Raw genomic sequence first — 16,689 nt, 5'->3', positions numbered from 1 at the left:
CCCCCACTGTGTCCCATTGTGTCCCAGCTGTGTCCTGTTGTGTCCCAGCTGTGTCCCCGCTGTGTCCCCGCTGTGTCCCCGCTGTGTCCCCTGCTGTGTCTTGAGTCCCCCCTGTGTCCCTGCTGTGTTCCGCTGTGTCCTCCCTGTGTCCCCCGCTGTGTCCCGCTTTGTCCCTGCTGTGTCCCGCTGTGTCCCGCTGTGTCCCCCTCGGTGTCCCGTTGTGTCCCTCTGTGTCCTCGCTGTATCCCTCATTGTGTCCCGCTGTGTCCCCAGCTGTGTACCCTGCTTGTCCCCTGTGTCCCGCTATGTCCCGCTGTGTGCTCCGCTGTGTTCCGCTGTGTCCCCGCTGTGTACCCCACTGTGTCCCACTGTGTCCCACTGGGTCTCCGCTGTGTCCCACTGTGTCCGCGCTGTGTCCCCCGCAGTGTCCCAGTGTGTCCCCACTGTGTACCCCGCTGTGTCCCGCTGTGTCCCCGCTGTGTCCTCCACTCTGTCCCCCGCTGTGTCCCGCTGTCTCCCGCTGTGTCCCCCTCGGAGTCCCGTTGTGTCCCTCTGTGTCCTCGCTGTATCCCTCATTGTGTCCCGCTGTGTCCCCTCTTTGTCCCCGAAGTGTCCCCACTGTGTTCCGCTGTGTCCCACGCTGTGTCCTGCTTTGTCCCCCGCTATGTCCCAGGCTGAGTCCCCTCTGTGTCCCCGATTTGTCCCGCTGGGTCCTCCCTATGTCCCCCGCTGTGTCCCGCTCTGTCCACCACTGTGTCTCCGGCTTTGTCCCCACTGTGTCCCGCTGTGTCCCACTCTGTGTCCCGTTGTGTCCCCAGCTGTGTAAACCGCTGAGTCCTGCTGTGTCCCCGCTGTGTCCCGCTGTTTCCCGCTGTGTCCCGCTCTGTCCCACGCTTTGTCCCGCTGTGTCCTGTTATGCCCCGCTGTGTCCCCCGCTGTGTCCCGCTGTGACCACGCTGTGTCCCCCACTCTGTCACCCGCTGTGTCCGGCTGTGTCCCCCGCTGTGTCCCGCTGTGTCCCACTGTGTCCCCTGATTTTTCCCGCTGTGTCCCCGCAGTGTCCCCTCTGTGTCCCGCTGTGTCCCACTGTGTCCCGTGGTGTCCCTCTTTGTCCCCCGCTGTGTCTCCAGCTGAGTCCCCTCTGTGTCCTCGTTGTGTCCCGCTGTATCCTCGCTGTGTCCCCCGCTCTCTCCCGCTTTGTCTCCCGCTGTGTCCTTCTGTGTCCTCGCTGTGTCCCCCGCTGTGTCCCGCTGTGACCCCACTGTGTCACGCTGTGTCCCAGCTGTGTCCGGTCTATGTCCCCCACTGTGTCCTACTGTGCTCCCCGCTGTGTCCCCGCTGTGTCCCCGCTGTGTCGCGCTGTGTCCTGCTGTGTCCCCCGCTGTGTCCCGCTGTGTCGCGCTGTGTCCTGCTGTGTCCCCAGCTGTGTCCCCTGCTGTGTCCCGCTGTGTCCCGATATGTCCCGCTGTGTGCCCCGCTGTGTCCTGCTGTGTCCCCCCTCTGTCCCGATGTGTCCCGCTGTGTTCCCAGCTGTGTACCCGCTGTGTCTCTCGCTTTGTCCCGCTGTGTCACGGCTGTGTCCCGCTTTGACCCGCTGTGTTCCCATGTGTCTCCGCTGTATCCCCGGCTGTGTCCCGCTCTGTCCGCGCTGTGTCCTGCTGTGTCCCCGCTGTCCCCCGGTGTGTCCCTGCTGTTCCCGGCTATGTACCCCACTGTGTCCCGCTGTGTCCCGCTGTGTCCCGTTGTGTCCTCGCCGAGTCCCCCTCTCTGTCCCCACTATGTCCCCCGCGGTGTCCCGTTGTGTCCAGCTGTGTCCCTGCTGTGTCCCGCGCTGTGTCCCTTTTTGTCCCCGCTGTTTCTCTTGCTGTATCCCGCTGTGTCCAGCTGTGTCACCGCTGTGTCCCGATGTGTCCGCTGTGTCTTCTCTTTGTCCCCCGCTGTGTCCCGCTGTGTCCTGGCTGTGTCCCAAGCTGTGTCCCCCGCAGTGTCCTGCTGTGTCCCGCTGTGTCCCCGCTGTGTCCCCGCTGTGTCCCGCTGTGTCCCCGCTGTGTCAGCTGCTGTGTCCCGTTGTGTCCCCAGCTGTGTCCCCGCAGGGTCCCCGCTGTGTTCCGCTGTGTCCCGTGGTGTCCCGCTTTGTCCCCCGCTGTATCCACCTCTGAGTCCCCGCTTGGTCCCCACTGTGTCTCGCTGTGTCCTCCCTGTGTGCCCCGCTGTGTCCCGCTGTGTCCCCCGCTGTGTCCCCCGCTTTGTCACTGCTGTTTCCCGCTGTGTCCCCGCTGTGTCTCCGCTATGTCCCGCTTTGTCCCCCGCTGTGTCACCCGCTGTGTCCCCACTGTGTTCCGCTGTGTTCCGCTGTGCCCCATGGTGTCCCGCTTTGTCCCCCGCTATGTCCCCCGCTGTTTCCCCGCTGTGTCCCGCTGTGTCCTCCCTGTGTCCCGCGCTGTGTCCCGCTCTGTCCCCCGCTGTGTCCTCCGCTTTGTCCCTGCTGTGTACCTGCTTTGTCCCGCTGTGTCTCGCGCTGTGTCCCGTTGTGTCCACGCTGTGTCTCCTGATGTACCCCGCTGTGTCCCCCGCTGAGTCCCCGCTGTGTCCCTGCTGTGTCCCACTGTTTCCTACCTGTGTTCCCCGCTGTGTGCCGCTCTATCGCCCGCTGTGATTCCCGCATTGTCCCTGCTGTATCCCGCTGTGTCCCGCTGTGTCCCCCTCGGTGTCCCGTTGTGTCCCTCTGTGTCCTCGCTGTATCCCCCACTGTGCCCCGCTGTGTCCCCCGCTGTCTGCAGCGTTGTCCCCCGCTGTCTCCCGCTGTTTCCCACTGTGTCCCCGCTGTGTCCCCACTGCGTCCCGCTCTGTCCCCGCTGTTTCACCTTCTCTGTCCCGTTTTGTCCCCAGCTGTGTCCCCGCAGTGTCCCCGCTGTGTCCCGCTGTGTCCCGTGGTGTCCCGCTTTGACCCCGCTGTATGCACCGCTGAGTCCCCGCTTTGTCCCCGCTGTGTCCCGCTCTGTCCTCCCTGTGTCCCCCGTTGTGTCCCGCTCTGTCCCCCGCTGTGTCCCCCGCTTTATCCCTGCTGTGTCCCACTGTGTCTCGCTGTGTCCCGCTGTGTTCCCCGCTATGTCCTGTTGTGTCCCCAGCTGTGTACCCTGCTGTGTCCAGCTGTATCCCCGCTGTATCGACAATGTGTCTCGCTGGGTCACGCTATGTCCCCCGCTGTGTCCCCCACTGTGTCTCGCTGTGTCCCCCACTGTGTCCCGCTTTGTCCCCGCTGTGTCCCGCTGTGTCCCCCACTCTGTCCCCCGCTGTGCCCGGTTGTGTCCCCGGCTGTGTCCCGCTGTGTCCCCACTGTGTAGCGCTGTGTCCCCGCTTTGTTCCTGCTGTGTCCCCGCTGTGTCCCGCTGTGTCCCCACTGTTTCACTTTGTGTCCCGCTCTGTCCCCGCTGTGTCCCGCTGTGTCTCCTGCTGTGTCCCGCGGTGTCCCGGGCTGTGTCCTGTTGTGTCCCCGCTGTGTCTCCTGCTGTATCCCGCTGTGTCCAGCTGTGTCCCCGCTGTGACCCGCTGTTTCCGCTGTGTCCTCCCTTTGTCCCCCACTGTGTCCCGCTTTGTCCTGGCTGTGTCTCCAGCTGTGTCCCGCTGTGTCCCGCTGTGTCCCCTGCTGTGTCCCTCCGCTGTCTCCCGCTTTGTCCCCTGCTGTGTCCCGCTGTTTCCCACTTTGTCCCCGCTGTGTCCCCGCTGTGTCCCGCTCTGTCCCCGCTGTGTCACCTTCTGTGTCCCGTTGTGTCCCCAGCTGTGTCCCCGCAGTGTCCCCGCTGTGTCCCGCTGTGTCCCGTGGTGTCCCGCTTTGACCCCGCTGTATGCACCGCTGAGTTCCCGCTTTGTCCCCGCTGTGTCCCGCTGTGTCCTCCCTGTGTCCCCCGCTTTGTCCCTCTCTGTCCCCCAGTGTGTCACCCGCTTTATCCCCGCTGTGTCCCCCTGTGTCGCGTTGTGTCCCGCTGTGTCCCCCACTGTGTCCCGTTCTGTCCCTGCTGTGTCCTGTTGTGTCCCCGCTGTGTCCCCGCTGTATCGACGCTGTGTCCCGCTGTGTTCCCGCTGTGTCCCACTGTGTCCCGAGGTGTCCCCCACTGTGTCCCGCTGTGTCTCCGCTGTGTCCTGCTGTGTCCCGCTGTGTCCCACTGTGTCCCCGCTGTGTCCCGCTGTGTCCCGCTGTGTCCCCGCTGTGTAGCGCTGTGTCCCCACTTTGTCCCTGCTGTGTCCCCGCTGTGTCCCGCTGTGTCCCCGTTGTGTCACTTTGTGTCCCGCTCTGTCCCCGCTGTGTCTCCTGCTGTGTCCCGCTGTGTCCCGCACTGTGTCCTGTTGTGTCCCCGCTGTGTCTCCTGCTGTATCCAGCTGTGTCCAGCTGTGTCCCCGCTGTGTCCCGCTGTGTCCGCTGTGTAATCTCTGTGTCCCCCACTGTGTCCAGCTGTGTCCTGGCTGTGTCCCCAGCTGTTTCCCGCTGTGTCCCCCTGTATCCCCGCTGTGTCCCCTGCTGTGTCCCCCGCTGTCTCCCGCTTTGTCCCCTGCTGTGTCCCGCTGTTTCCCACTGTGTCCCCGCTGTGTCCCCACTGTGTCCCGCTGTGTCCCCGCTGTGTCACCTGCTGTGTCCCGTTGTGTCCCCACCTGTGTCCCAGCAGTGTCCCCGCTGTGTCCCGCTGTGTCCCGCGGTGACCCGCTTTGACCCCGCTGTATGCACCGCTGAGTCCCCGCTTTGTCCCGGCTGTATCCCGCTGTGTCCTCCCTGTGTCCCCCGCTGTGTCCCTCTCTGTCCCCCGCTGTGTCCCCCGCTTTGTCCCTGCTGTGTCCCGCTGTGTCCCGCTGTGTTCCCCGCTATGTCCCGTTGTGTCCCCAGCTGTGTATCCTGCTGTGTCCCGCTGTGTCCCCGCTGTATCGACGCTGTGTCCCCCTGGGTCCCTCTGTGTTCTCGCTGTGTCCCATGCTTTGTCCCCCGCTGTGTCCCGCTGTGTCCCCCGCTGTGTCCCTCTGTGTCCCCGCTCTGTCCCATGCTGTGTCCCGCTGTGTCCATGCTGTGTCCTGCTGTTTCCCCCGCTGTGTCACGCTGTGTCGTGCTGTGTCCCACGCTGTGTCCCTGCTGTGTCCCCGCTGTGGCCGCTGTGTCCCGATGTGTCACTCTTTGTCCTGCTCTGTCCCCGCTGTGTCCCGTTTTGTCCCTGCTGTGTCCCGCTGTGTTCCGCGCTCTGTTCCCCGCTCTGTCACCTTTGTGTCCTCCGCTTTGTTCCACTGGGTCTCCGCTGTGTCCCCCGCAGTTTTTCTTTGTGTCCCCAGCTCTATACCCCGCTGTGTCCCGCTGTTTCCTCGCTTCGTCCCCCACTTTAACCAGCTGTATCCCCAGCGCTGTCCCCAGCTGTGTCACGCTGTGTCCCCCGCGTTTTCCCGCTGTGTCCCCGCTGTGTCCCGCTCTGTATCCCGCTGTGTCCAGCTGTGTCCCCGCTGTGTCCCGATTAGTTCCCCGCTGTGCCCCCCTCTGTGTCCATGATGTGTCCTGCTGTGTCACCGCTGTGTCCCGCTGTGTCCCGCTGTGACTCCACTGTGTCCCACTGTGTCCTTGCTGTATCCCCCGCAGTGTCCCGGTGTGTCCCGCTTTGTCCACGCTGTGTCCACGCTGTGTCCCGCTGTGTTCCCGCTGTGTCCCCGCTGTGTCCCCGTGTGTCCCACAGATTGTCCCGCTGTGTCCCCCACTATGTCTCGCAGTGTGCCGCTGTTTCCTCGCTCTGTCCCGCGCTGTATCCCGTCGTGTCCCGCTGTGTCCCGCTGTGTCCCCTGTATCCCCGCTGTGTCCAGCTGTGTCCCGCTGTGTCCCGCTGTGTCCCACTGTATCCCGTGGTGTCCCTCTTTTTCCCCTCTGTGTTCCCCACTGAGTCACCTCTGTGTCCCCGCTGTGTCCCGCTGTATCCTCCCTGTGTCCCCCGCTCTCTCCCAATTTGTCCCCCGCTGTGTCCCGCTGTGTCCCAACTGTGTCCTCGCTATGTCCCCCACTGTGTCCTGCTGTGCTCCTCGCTGTGTACCCTGCTGTGTCCCGCTGTGTCCCCGCTGTATCGACGCTGTGTCCCGCTGTGTCCCGCTGTGTCCCCCGCTGTGTCCCCCGCTGTGTCTCGCTGTGTCCCCGGCTGTGTCCCGCTTTGTCCCCGCTGTGTCCCGCTCTGTCCCCCGCTCTGTCCCCCGCTCTGTCCCCCGCTGTGTCCGGCTGTGTCCCCAGCTGTGTCCTGCTGTATCCTCGCTGTGTCCCCCGCTCTCCCAATTTGTCCCCCGCTGTGTCCAGCTGTGTCCCAACTGTGTCCTCGCTATGTCCCATACTTCTGTCCAGCTGTGCTCCTCGCTGTGTCCGCGCTGTGTCCCCGCTGTGTCGCGCTGTGTCCTGCTGTGTCCCCCGCTGTGTCCCACTGTGTCGCGCGGTGTCCCCCACTGTGTCCCGCTGTGTCCCCGCTGTGTAGCGCTGTGTCCCCGCTTTGTTCCTGCTGTGTCCCCGCTGTGTCCCGCAGTGTCCCCGCTGTGTCACTTTGTGTCCCGCTCTGTCCCTGCTGTGTCCTGCTGTGTCTCCTGCTGTGTCCCGCGGTGTCCCGGGCTGTGTCCTGTTGTGTCCCCGCTGTGTCTCCTGCTGTATCCAGCTGTGTCCAGCTGTGTCCCCGCTGTGACCCGCTGTTTCCGCTGTGTCCTCCCTTTGTCCCCCACTGTGTCCCGCTGTGTCCTGGCTGTGTCCCCGCTGTGTCCCGCTCTGTCCCCGCTGTGTCACCTTCTGTGTCCTGTTGTGTCCCCAGCTCTGTCCCCGCAGTGTCCCCGCTGTGTCCCGCTGTGTCCCATGGTGTCCCGCTTTGACCCCGTTGTATGCACCGCTGAGTCCCCGCTTTTTCCCCGCTGTGTCCCGCTGTGTCCTCCCTGTGTCCCCCGCTGTGTCCCGCTGTATCCCCCGCTGTGATTTCTGCTTTGTCCCCGCTGTGTCCCCCTGTGTCGCGTTGTGTCCCGCTGTGTCCCCCACTGTGTCCCGTTCTGTCCCTGCTGTGTCCTGCTGTGTCCCCGCTGTGTCCAACTGTGCCCGTTGTGTCCCGCTGTGTCCTGCTGTGTCCCACTGTGTCCCCGCTGTGTCACGCTTTGTCCCCACTGTGTCACCCTGTGTCCCCGCAGTGTCCCGCTGTGTCCCCGCTATGTCTCGCTGTGTCCCCCGCTGTGTCCCCCGCTGTGTCCCCACTCGTTCCGCTGTGCCCCATGGTGTCCTGCTTTGTCCCCCGTTATGTCCCCCGCTGTGTCCCCGCTGTGTCCCGCTGTGTCCTCTCTGTGTCCCCCGCTCTGTCCTGCTCTGTCCCCCGCTGTGTCTCCCGCTTTGTCCCCGCTGTGTCCCTCTGTGTCCCTCTGTGTCCCACTCTTTTCCCGTTGTGTCTCCAGATGTGTACACCGCTGTATAGCGCTGTGTCCCGCTGTGTCCCGCTGTGTCCCGCTGTGTCCCCCGCTTTGTCCCGCTGTGTCCTGGAATGTACCGCTGTGTCCCCCGCTGTGTCCCGCTGTGACCCCGCTGTGTCCCGCTGTGCCCCGCTGTGTCCCGCTGTGTCCCTTCTCTGTCCCGCTGTGTCCTGCTGTGTCCCGCTGTGTCCCCGCTGTGTCCCGCTTTGTCCTGCTGTGTCACCGCTGTGTCACACTGTGATCCCGCTGTGTCACCCTTTGTCCCCGCAGTGTCTCGCGGTGTCCCCGCTGTGTCCCTGCTATGTCCCGTTGTGTCCCCCGCTGTGTCCCCCACTGTGTCCCCACTGTGTTCCGCTGTGTTCCGCTGATTCCCGTGGTGTCCTGCTTTGTCTCTCGCTATGTCCCCCTCTGTGTCCCCGCTGTGTCCCACTGTGTCCCGTTGTGTCCCGTTGTGTCCCCCTGTGTCACTGTTCTGTCACCGCTGTTTCCCCACTGTGTCCCGCTGCGTCCTACCTGTGTCCCCCTCTGTGTGCCGCTCTATCCCCCGCTGTGATTCCTGCTTTGTCCCTGCTGTGTCCCGCTGTTTCCCACTGTGTCCCCCTCGGTATCCCGTTGTGTCCCTCTATGTCCTCGCTGTTTCCCCCACTGTGTCCCGCTGTGTCCCCAGCTGTGTCCCCTGCTTGTCCCGCTGTCTCCTACTATGGCCCGCTGTGTGCCCCGCTGTGTCCCTCTGTCTCCCCGCTCTGTCCCGCTGTGTCCTGCTGTGTCCCGCTGTGTCCCTGCTGTGTCCCGCTGTGTCCTGCTGTGTCACCGCTGTGTCCCGCTCTGTCCAGCTCTGTCCCCGCTGTGTCCCCGCTGTATCCCCCGCTGTGTTCCGCTCTGTCCCTGCTGTGTCCTGCTGTGTCCCCGCTGTCCCCCGGTGTGTCCCTGCTGTTCCCCGCAATGTACCCCAGTGTGTCCCACTGTGTCCCGCTGTGTCTCCGCTGTGTCCCCGCTGTGTCCCGCTGTGTCCCTGCTGTGTCCCGCTGTGTCCCGCGCTGTGTCCCGTTGTGTCCATGCTGTGTCTCCTGCTGTATTCCGCTGTGTCCAGCTGTGTCCCCGCTGTGTCCCGCTGTGTCCTCTGTGTCCTCGCTTTGTCCCCCGCTGTGTCCCGCTGTGTCCTGGCTGTGTCCCCTGCTGTGTGCCGCTCTATCCCCCGCTGTGATTCCTGCTTTGTCCCTGCTGTGTCCCGCTGTGTCCCGCTGTATCCCCGATGTGTCCCGCTGTGTCCCTGCTGTGTCCCGCTGTGTCTCGCGCTGTGTCCCGTTGTGTCCAGGCTGTGTCTCCTGCTGTATCCCGCTGTGTCACCGCTCTGTCCCCGCTGTGTACCCCGCTGTGTCCCCCGCTGAGTCCCCGCTGTGTCCCTGCTGTGTCCCACTGTGTCCTACGTGTGTCCCCCGCTGTGTGCCGCTCTATCCCCCGCTGTGATTCCCGCTTTGTCCCTGCTGTGTCCCGCTGTGTCCCGCTATGTCCCCCTCGGTATCCCGTTGTGTCCCTCTGTGTCCTCGCTGTATCCCCCACTGTGTCCCGCTGTGTCCCCCGCTCTCTCCCGCTTTGTCCCCCGCTGTGTCTCGCTGTTTCCCACTGTGTCCCCGCTGTGTCCCCACTGTGTCCCGCTCTGTCCCCGCTGTGTCACCTTCTGTGTCCCTTTGTGTCCCCAGCTGTGTCCCTGCAGTGTCCCCGCTGTGTCCCGCTGTGTCCCGTGGTGTCCCGCTTTGACCCCGCTGTATGCACTGCTGAGTCCCCGCTTTGTCCCCGCTGTGTCGCGCTGTGTCCTCCCTGTGTCCCCCGCTGTGTCCCTGCTGTGTCCCGTTGTGTCCCCCTGTGTTCCCCGCTATGTCCCGTTGTGTCCCCAGCTGTGTACCCTGCTGTGTCCCGCTGTGTCCCCGCTGTATCGACGCTGTGTCCCGCTGGGTCCCGCTGTGTTTTCGCTGTGTCCCATGCTGTGTCCCCCACTGTGTCCCCCGCTGTGTCCCGCTTTGTCCCCCACTGTGTCCCCCGCTGTGTCCCCACTGTGTTCCGCTGTGTTCCGCTGATTCCCATTTTGTCCTACTTTGTCCCCCGCTATATCCCACGCTGTGTCCCCGCTGTGTCCCACTGTGTCCTGTTGTGTCCCGCTGTGTCCTCCTGTGTCACCGTTCTGTCCCCGCTGTGTCCCCCGCTATGTCCCCCGCTGAGTCCCCGCTGTGTCCCCACTGTGTTTCGCTGTGTCCTACCTGTTTCCCCGGCTGTGTGACGCTCTATCCCACGCTGTGATTCCTGCTTTGTCCCTGCCGTGTCCCCCTGTGTCCCCCTCGTTATCCCGTTGTGTCCTTTTGTGTCCTCGCTGTTTCCCCCACTGTGTCCCGCTGTGTCCCCAGCTGTGTCCCCTGCTTGTCCCGCTGTGTCGCGCTATGGCCCGCTGTGTGCCCAGCTCTGTCCCGCTGGGTCCCCGCTCTGTCCCGCTGTGTCCCGCTGTGTTCCCCGCTGTGTACCGGCTGTGTCTCTCGCTGTGTCCTGCTGTGTCAGCGCTGTGTCCCGCTGTCTCCCCGCTGTGTCCCGCTGTGTCCTGCTGTGTCCCGCTGGGTCCCCTCTGTGTCCCCACTCTGTCCCGCTCTGTCCCCGCTGTGTCCCCTTCTGTGTCCCGTTGTGTCCCCAGCTTTGTCCCCGCAGTGTCCCCGCTGTGTCCCGCTGTGTTCCTTGGTGTCCCGCTTTGACCCCGCTGTATGCACCGCTGAGTCCCCGCTTTGTCCCCGCTGTGTCCCGCTGTGTCCTCCCTGTGTGCCCCGCTGTGTCCCGCTCTGTCCCCCGCTGTGTCCCGCTTTGTCCCCGCTGTGTCCCGCTGTGTGCCCCGCTCTGTCCCCCGCTGTGTCCGGCTGTGTCCCCGGCTGTGTCCCGCTGTGTCCCGCTGTGTCCCCCGATTTGTCCCACTGTGTCCCCACAGTGTCCCCTCTGTTTCGCGCTGTGTCCCACTGTGTCCCGTGGTGTCCCTCTTTGTCCCCCGATGTGTCCCCCGCTGAGTCCCCTCCGTGTCCCCGCTGTGTCCCGCTGTATCCTCGCTGTGTCCCCCGCTCTCTCCCACTTTGTCCCCCTCTGTGTCCCGCTGTTTCCCGCTGTGTCCTCGCTGTGTCCCCCGCTGTGTCCCGCTGTGTCCCAACTGTGTCCTCGCTATGTCCCCCACTGTGGCCTGCTGTGCTCCTCGCTGTGTCCCCGCTGTGTCCCCGCTTTGTCGCGCTGTGTCCTGCTGTTTCCCCCGCTGTGTCCCACTGTGTCGCGCGCTGTCACCCACTGTGTCCCGCTGTGTCCCCGCTGTGTCCTGCTGTTTCCCCGCTGTGTCCCACTGTGTCCCACTGTGTCCCCACTGTGTCCCGCTGTGTCCCGCTGTGTCCCCGCTGTGTAGCGCTGAGTCCCTGCTTTGTCCCTGCTGTGTCCCCGCTGTGTCCCGCTGTGTCCCCGCTGTGTCCAGCTGTGTCCCTGCTCTGTCCCCGCTGTGTCCCGCTGTGTCTCCTGCTGTGTCCCGCTGTGTCCCGCTGTGTCCTGGCTGTGTCCCCAGCTGTGTCCCGCAGTGTCCCGCTGTGTCCCCGCTGTGTTCCCTGCTGTGTCCCCCGCTGTGTCCCGCTGTGTCCTCGCTGTGTCCCCCACTGTGTCCCCCGCTGTGTAGCGCTGTGTCCCCCGGTGTGTCCCTGTGTGTCCTGCTGTGTCCCCGATGTGTCACACAGTGTCCCGCTGTGCCTCCCCTGTGTCCCCGCTCTGTCACGCTGTATACCACGCTGTGTCCAGCTGAGTCCCCGCTGTGTCCCGCTGTGTCCCCGGCTGTGTCCCCCGCTGTGTTCCTTGTGTTCACTGATGAGTCCCGCTGTGTCCCGCTGTGTCCCCCGCTGTGTCCCGCTGTGTCCCCACAGTGTCCCCACTGTGTTCCGCTGTCTTCCGCTGTGTCCCGTGGTGTCCTGCTTTGTGCCCCGCTATGTCCCCCGCTGAGTCCCCGCTGTGTCCCTGCTGTGTCCGCTCTGTCCCCTGCTGTGTCTCCCGCTTTGTCCCCACTGTGTCCCGCTGTGTCCCACTGTGTGTCCCGGTGTGCCCCAGCTGTGTACTCTGCTGTGTCCTGCTGGGTCCACACTGTGTCCCGCTTTGTCCCCCGCTGTGTCCCGCTGCGCTCTCCGTTGTGTTCCCGCTGTGTCTCTCGCTGTGTCCCGCTGTGTCCCCGCTGTGTCCCTCTATGTCCCGCAGTGTCCCCACTGTGTCCGCTCTGTGTCCCCTACTGTGTCCCCTGCTTTCTCCTGCTTTGTCTACCGCTGTGTCCCACTGTGTCCCGCTGTTTCCTGGCTGTGTCCCCCGATGTGTTCCGCTGTGTCCCCGCTATGTCCCACTAAGTACCGCTGTGTCCCGCTGTGTCCCCGCTGTGACCCGCTGTGTCCCGCTGTGTCCCCCACTGTGTCCCGCTTTGTCCTGCTGTGTCCTCGCTGGTTGCCTCGCTGTGTCTCCCTGTGTCCCCTGCTGTGTCCACTCAGTGTCCCGCTGTGTCCTCACTGTGTTCCGCTGTGTCCCACTCTTTTCTCGCTGTGTCCGCCGCTGTGTCCCGCTGTGTCCTCCCTGTGTTCCCCGTTGTGTAGTGCTGTGTCCCCCGCTGTGTCCCGCTGTGTCCTCGCTGTGTCCCCCACTGTGTCCCCCACTGTGCCCCGCTGTGTCTCCGCTGTGTCCCGCTGTGTCCTGCTGTGTCCACGATGTGTCACACAGTGTCCTGCTGTGTCTCCGCTGTTTACCTTTGTGTCCCCAGATGTGTACCACGCTGTGTTCCGCTGTGTCCTTGCTGTGTTTCCCGCTGTGTAGCGCTGTGTCCCCCGGTGTGTCCCGCTGTGTCCCGCTGTGTCCTGCTGTGTCCCCGATGTGTCACACAGTGTCCCGCTGTGTCCCCGCTGTGTCCCCGGCTGTGTCCCCCGCTGTGTTCCTTGTGTTCACTGATGAGTCCCGCTGTGTCCCGCTGTGTCCCCCGCTGTGTCCCGCTGTGTCCCCACAGTGTCCCCACTGTGTTCCGCTGTCTTCCGCTGTGTCCCGTGGTGTCCTGCTTTGTGCCCCGCTATGTCCCCCGCTGAGTCCCCGCTGTATCCCCGCTGTGTCCGCTCTGTCCCCTGCTGTGTCTCCCGCTTTGTCCCCACTGTGTCCCGCTGTGTCCCGCTGTGTCCCACTGTGTGTCCCGGTGTGCCCCAGCTGTGTACACCGCTGTGTCCCGCTGGGTCCACACTGTGTCCCGCTGTGTCCCGCTGTGTCCTGCTGTGTCCCAGCTCTTTCCCCGCTCTGTTCCCCGCTGTGTCCCGCTGCGCTCCCCTCTGTGTTCCCGCTGTGTCTCTCGCTGTGTCCTGCTGTGTCCCCGCTGTGTCACTCTATGTCCCGCAGTGTCCCCGCTGTGTCCGCCCTGTGTCCCCTACTGTGTCCCCTGCTATCTCCTGCTTTGTCTCCCGCTGTGTCCCACTGTGTGCCGCTGTTTCCTGGCTGTGTCCCCCGCTGTGTTCCGCTGTGTCCCCGCTGTGTCCCCAGCTGTGTCCCGCTGTGTCCCGCTGCATCCCCCGCTGTGTCCCACTGTGTCCCCGCAGTGTCCCCGGTTTGTCCCGCTTTGTTCCGCGGTGTTCCGTGGTGTCCCACTTTTTCCCTCGCTGTTTCACCCGCTGAGTCCCCGCTGTGTCCCGCTTTGTCCTCTCTGTGTCCCCCGCAGTGTCCTGCAGTGTCCCGGCTGTGTCCCCCGCTGTGTCCTGAAGTGTCCCTGGCTGTGTCCCCCTCTGTGTCCCGCTGTGTCCCAATGTGTCCACGATGTGTCACGCAGTGTCCTGCTGTGTCCGCCGTTGTTTCCCCCGCTCTGTCACCGCTGTGACCCCTGTTATCCGCTGTGTCCTCGCTGGGTCCTGCTGTGTACCTCACTGTGTTCCCCACTGTGTCCCACTGTGTCCTCGCTGTGTGCCCCGCTGTGTAGCACTGTGTCCTCCGATGAGTCCCACTGTGTCCTGCTGTGTCCCGCTGTGTCCCTGATATGTCACACAGTGTCCCGCAGTGTCCTCGCAGTGTCCCCACTGTCTCCCGCTGTGTCCCCCGCTGTGTCCCGCTGTGTCCCGCTGTGTCCCCCGCTGTGTCCCGGTGTGTCCCCGCAGTGTTCCCGGTGAGTCCCGCTGTATTCCGCTGTGTTCCGTGGTAACCCACTTTGTCCCTCGCTGTGTCCCCTGCTGAGTCCCCGCTGTGTCCCCGCTGTGTCCCGTTGTGTCCTCCCTGTGTCCCCCGCTGTGTCCCGTTCTGTCCTCCGCTGTGTCTCCTGCTGTGTCCCTGCTGTGTCCCACTGTGTCCCCCGCTGTGTCCTGTTGTGTCCCCGCTGTATCGACGCAGTGTCCCGCTGGGTCCTGCTGTGTCCTCACTGTGTCCCTCGCTGTGCCCCGCTGTGTCCTCCCTGTGTCCCCCGCTGTGTCCCGCTCTGTCCCCCGCTGTGTCTCCTGCTGTGTCCCTGCTTTGTCCCACTGTGTCCCGCTGTGTCCCGCTGTGTCCCCCGCTGTGTCCTGTTGTGTCCCCAGCTGTGTACCCCGATGTGTCCCTGTTTTGTCCCCGCTGTGTCCCGCTGTGTCCTCGCTTTGTGCCCCGCTGTGTCCTGCAGTGTCCCGGCTGTTTCCCCCGCTGTGTCCTGAATTGTCCCCGGCTGTGTCCCCCGCTCTGTCCCACTGTGCCCGCTGTGTCCACGATGTGTCACGCATTGTCCTGCTGTGTCCCCGCTGTTTCCCTTTGTGTCCTTAGCTGTATACTCCGCTGTGTCCCGCTGTGTCCCCGCTGTATCGACGCAGTGTCCCGCTGGGTCCCACTGTGTCCTCGCTGTGTCCCCCGCTGTGCCCCGCTGTGATGCCCGCTGTGTCCCCCGCTGTGTCCCGCTTTGTCCCCCACTGTGTCCCGCTGTGTCCTCTGCGGTGTCCCGCAGTGTCCCACTGTGTCCCCCGCTGTGTCCCAGCTGTGATCGCGGTGTGTCCCGCTGTGTCCATCTGTGTCCCGTTGTGTTACCCGCTGTGTCGCCCGCTGTCCCCGCTGTGTCCCCGCTGTGTCCCACTATGTCCTCGCTGTGTCCCCCACTGTGTCCTGATGTGTCCACGGCTGTGTCACCCGCTGTGTTCAGCTGTGTCCCCCGCTGTGTCCTGCTTTGACCCCGCTGTGTCCCGCTGTGACCCAGCTGTGTCCCCGCTATGTCCCCCACTGTGTCCCGCTGTGTCCCAGCTGTGTCCTGCTCTGTCCCTGCTGTGTCCCCGCTGTGTACCCGCTGTGTCCCCAACTGTGTCCCCCACTGTGTCCCGTTGTGTCCCCTGCTGTCCCGCTGTGTCCCGCTGTGTCCCCCGCTGTTTCCCAGCTGTGATCGCGGTGTTCCCCGCTGTGTCCCTCTGTGTCCCGTTGTGTCACCCTCTGTGTCCCCCGCTGTGTCCCCCTGTGTCCCCGCTGTGTTCCACTGTGTCATCGCTGTGTCCCCCGCTGTGTCCTGATGTGTCCACGGCTGGGTCACCCGCTGTATTCCGCTGTGTCCTCGCTGTGTCCCCCGCTGTGTCCCGCTGTGTTCCGCGTGTGTCCCACTGTTTACCGCTGTGACCCCCGCTGTGTCCCCCGCTCTGTCACCGCTGTGTCCCCCTGTGTTCCGCTGTGTCCTTGCTGTGTCCCGCTGTGTCCCGCCGTGTACCTCGCTGTGTCCCCCGGTGTGTCCCACTGTGTCCACGCTGTGTCCCCCGCTGTGTAGCTCTGTGTCCCCCGCTGTGTCCTGCTGTGTCCCGCTGTGTCTCCGATGTGTCATGCAATGTCCCGCTGTGTCCCCGATGTTTCTCCGCTGTGTCACACTGTGTTAGCTGCTGTGTCCCGCTTTTTCCTGCTGTGTCCCCCGCTGTGTCCCGCAGTGTACCCGCAATGTCCCCACTGTGTCACGCTGTGTCCCCCGCTCTGTCCCCCGCTCTGTCCCGCAGTGTCCCCCGCTATGTCCCACTGTGTCCCGATTTTTCCCCCATGTGTCCTCCGCTGTGTCCCGCTGTGTCCTCGCTGTGTCCCGCTTTGTCCCCCGCTGTGTCCTGCTGTGTCCCGCTGTGTCCCCCGCTGTATTCCTGATGTGTCCCCCCTGTGTCCCGCTGTGTCCTCGCTGTTTCCCCCGTTGTGTCCCCCGCTGTGTCCCCGCTGTGTCCCGCTGTGTTCTCTCTGTGTCCCTCTTTGTCGCACTGTGTTCTCGCTGTGTCCCACGCTTGTCCCGCTGTGTCCTCGCTGTGTTCCCCGCTGTGTAGCGCTGTGTCCCCGCTCTGTCACGCTGTGTCCTCCCTGTGTCCCCCGCTGTGTCCCGCTCTATCCCCCGCTGTGATTCCCGCTTTGTCCCTGTTGTTTCCCGCTGTGTCCCTCTGTGTCCCGCTGTGTCCCCCTCTCTGTCCCGTTGTGTCCCCAGCTATGTACCCCGCGGTGTCCCGCTGTATCCCCGCTGTATCGACGCTGTGTCCCTCTGGGTCCCGCTATGTCCTCGCTGTGTCCCCGCTGTGTCACGCTGTGTCCCCCGCTGTGTCCCCCGCTGTGTCCCCTCTTTGTCCTGCTGTGTCCCCCGCTCTCTCCCACTTTGTCCCCCACTGTGTCCCGCTGTGTCCCACTGTGTACTCGCTGTGTCCCCCGCTGTGTCCTGCTTTGACCCCGCTGTGTTCCGCTGTGTCCCAGCTGTGTCCCCGCTATGTCCCCCACTGTGTCCCGCTGTGTCCCAGTTGTGTCCTGCTGTGTCCCCGCTGTGTCCCCACTGTGTCCCTCTGTGTCCCGCTGTGTCCGCCGCTGTGTCTCTCCCTGTGTCCCGCTGTGTCTCCGCTGTGTCCCTCTGTGTCCCGCTGTTTCCCGCTGTGTCCCCGCTGTGTCCCGCTGTGTCCCTGCTCTGTCGCGCTGTGTCCCTCTGTGTCCCCCGCTGTGTCCCTCTGTGTCCCGCTGTGTCCCCGCTCTGTCCCACTGTGTCCCGCTGTGTCCCCGATGTGTCACGCAGTGTCCTGCTGTGTCCCCACTGTGTTCCAGCTGTGTCAAGCTGTATACCCTGCTGAGTCCCCGTTGTGTCCCACTGTGTCCCCCGATCTGTCCCCCGTTGAGTCACCGCTGTGTCCCCACTGTGCCCCGCTGTGTCCCCCGCTGCGTCCCGCTGTGTCCCCTGCTGTGTCCCGTTGTGTACCCAGCTCTGTACACCGCTGTGCCCCACTGTGCCCCCGCTGTATCGATGCTGTGTCCCGC

The sequence above is a fragment of the Dipodomys merriami genome, unplaced genomic scaffold (genome assembly GCF_024711535.1).
Source record: "Dipodomys merriami isolate MVZ:Mamm:240054 unplaced genomic scaffold, mDipMer1.0.p SCAF_45, whole genome shotgun sequence".
NCBI lineage: Eukaryota > Metazoa > Chordata > Mammalia > Rodentia > Heteromyidae > Dipodomys > Dipodomys merriami.
The sequence above is the reverse complement of the archived record's forward strand: the minus strand, read 5'-3'. Positions refer to the sequence as shown.